We start from the raw sequence: 3,258 nt of genomic DNA, 5'->3' as shown, positions 1-3,258 counted from the left end.
ATGTCCAATTTCTCCACAGAGGATCCGGTAAATGAGACGAGGTTTGATTTGAGAGTGTTGCCTCGCATCAGAGCCATTTGTAACTTTGTTGTATAAATGGTCAGTTCAGTGTATAGTATTACCATCCTATGGAAAACAAACTGAGGAATGACATATCATCAGCAATCAGCGCCTTTTCTTACACTGAGCTCCTGATTTATGGTGTATAGCACGCTGAACATGATTGACATAATGCTGATTTTTACGTTGTATAAACTAATTAAATTAGCGGTGTTTTATAACCTCAGGTTTAAAGCTCCATACTGTAAGGTCTAACACACACACACACACACACCTTTATGAGCCCCAAACATCTCTGTGCCCCCACTCATTCAGGACCATAAAAACATATTTATGAGAGCATCAGGCCATTGAGCCACAGCAATGTTTGCCATTTTCTCTGCGCTCTATGATTCCATCCAAGCGTCAAGATTGATTCTTAGAGCTCCTACTGTGTCACCCTCCATAAGGAATATGTATAATTCAACAGCCTGTTTTTTTCCCCTTCTGTTTTTTTTTCTCTTTTTATAAACATACACTCATACTATTACCAACCCTCAGCGACGAAGCCATCCAAGGAAAAAAGAGGATTGTCTGCTTGGGGGACAGAGCGGAGGGGTGGTGGAGGAGTTGCTGGTGGATTGGTGCTGCTTTTTATTCCCCTCAATGCCCAGAGATGCTGCTAACACAAGTCCCATGTTGTTCTTCGTGCAGAGACACTAACAGACTGTCACATGGTAGGACACTGCCAGCTGAACACTCACCAACACCAATCCTGCCTGGCAATTGTCAGCCTGTCATTTCTAATGGCCACAGTGGGCCAGGTGCTCGCAGAAGAGGCGAGGCAGTCGAACACACGCAGCAGCCCGAGCTTTGTACCTGAGCCTAGAAGGGAAGTTACTGTTGTGTCTATGTGGCTCAGTGTGGAGGCACTGGTGTGTACTGTACTCTTTAGGGGAAACAACTAAGTGTGTACAGTACAAGTCGTGTTTCTTTGTTTCTTTTGTGTGTGCGTGTGTGCATGCATGGATGTGCATGGGCTCTGTGTGTGTTTGTGTGTGTGTGTGTTTGCATGACTTTGTGGACTCCAGTATGTGTGCATTTCTGTCAAGCATTTTTTCCCGGCGACGGAGGGCTCGCTGGGCTAGGCAGGACTACAGTCATTACATCCACACTCTCGCACAAGCAGATGGCAAAACAGATGATCCTCGCTCATCTCACTCATGACCATCCATATTTATTTCATGGTTGCTGGCCCACAGACTCCCCATGCCTATCACTTCTCCATGAGTGCCTTGGCAGGGAGAGGGTTGCCGACGCACACAAGTGTTTGGATAACAAAATAGGCATGAAAAAGTAAGCGAGTGAGAGCGAACGCAAGAAAAAGCTGTGAAAACCAGGAAGGAAAACAATGGTACTTGCCAGGGGTTGCCCATCAAAGCCGTTAAATAACTTCACATTGATCAAAGATAGCAGCAAATCCATGTGTTGTTGTGAGCTACTGTTCATGACTAAGGCTCTGGTCGATGCTGGTTGACGTGATTTATACCGCTTCTTGGAGTGCCAATAAATGAAAGGTCTGATTGGCTCAGTGTAGAACTGGACAGAATAGCTCTTCACTCACAGCCTTTGATCTTCTGCTACTTACTGGGGAAATGGGGAACCTTGCCTAAGACGAACTTTCAGAAAGCTACATACATTACCATCCTATCCCCTGGAGCTAGGCCAGAGCTAAAAAGCCCAAATTGGTCCGCACCAACGTTGTTTAATGGAACCTAGTCTGATGAGAGGCCATTTTTAAATCCACTTGACCAGCTCAATACGGGCTCTGTGACATCAATGCAGTGTAGCTTTTGCTGAGGCAGTAAAGTTGGGCCTTTTACCAGGTATCCTAATTATCTCCATTCTCTCCTCTCTGTTTTATCTATAGACGCGAGTATTAATGGATGGATTTATTCCAGCGTAATCGTCACATATTACCTTAGCCTCCTCCTCACCCCTTTTCTTTTCCTCTCCTTGCTCATTTATTGTTGATGTCTCAGCGCATACTTCATGGCCTTACCAGATCTGGCAGCAGTCCTGGACGATAGTTGAAATTTAGGTTAATCATAGGAAGTGACACAGAGGTGTCCCCCAGGGCCAGTGGCTGAGTGAGCAACTCAATTAAGAGTAAACAGCCTCAGACAGGGCCACCCATATAGGCTGGATCTCTGTGAGCTTCAGGGGAAAGGGAAGGGAGATCTCAGCGAAAGTCTTTTGCCTTCTCTTTGCTCTCCCTGGGCAGGCCATGGATTCTGCGCTGGCACTGGGAAGGCAGAGCCAAGGGGCACAGTGGCCGTGTGCTCCAGTTGCTCCGTCGCAGATTATTCACCATAACTGCAGGGGGGCTTTGAGTGGGACATGTGACACACACAGATGAGTGGAGAGCAGCTTTGTTCCATTATCAGTCAGGCATGGGATTCTGAGAATGACGGCTGTAAAGAAGGAAAGGGCAGCAAGAGTGGGAATCATAAACATCATCCAAACCACCGTTTTCCATTTTCCCTCCCCTCCCTTATCCTTGAGCCAGACTCAGAGATGGGGCCATGGTGGGGATAGTGATAAGGACAGATTGTGGCCATACTGTTAGCAGGGGTATAGAAAGAGCCAAGAGGCTCAGAATAGATAGCTAGGTCTATCAAGGCTAAGGAAGGGCCCTTGAGTCTAAGTGCTGTCATTTCCAATAGCAACAAGCAGATAAAAAAAGCTGGTGCCCATGGAAAAGTTCTGCTGCTGATTTGTTTAACCTCAGGACAGGAGACAGGTGAAATACCAAAAAGTTGTGTTGCCAGAGTAACCGGAAATATGTAAAATTTTCATCACTAAAGATGCACTTTTTTATGTTTTGGTGTAATAATGTGGCAAATTTGAGCTTGTGTTAGAAACGGTGAAAAAAAATCACGTGTCTCATGAAGCTTTAAAAAATCCTGATCATGGTTGTATTATTTAAAGTATAAGAATCAAGGAGTTGATTGGACAGGTAAAGTCCAAGTTACAGGTAAAGTTAGCAACAGTCGTAATTAGTTTACTTGGAGATGCTGGGCATGAGCTTTCTCATCATGACACATAGCATGCAGTGTTTCCAGCGGAGAGAATGAACTCTGACTGCATTGCACAGGAGGAACGTGAACAAAGAGTGCAGGGTGCCCGGGATGAAGGAGCAGCAGGGGGTTTCTCCAG

This window comes from Oreochromis aureus, linkage group 11 (assembly GCF_013358895.1).
Source record: "Oreochromis aureus strain Israel breed Guangdong linkage group 11, ZZ_aureus, whole genome shotgun sequence".
NCBI lineage: Eukaryota > Metazoa > Chordata > Actinopteri > Cichliformes > Cichlidae > Oreochromis > Oreochromis aureus.
The sequence above is the reverse complement of the archived record's forward strand: the minus strand, read 5'-3'. Positions refer to the sequence as shown.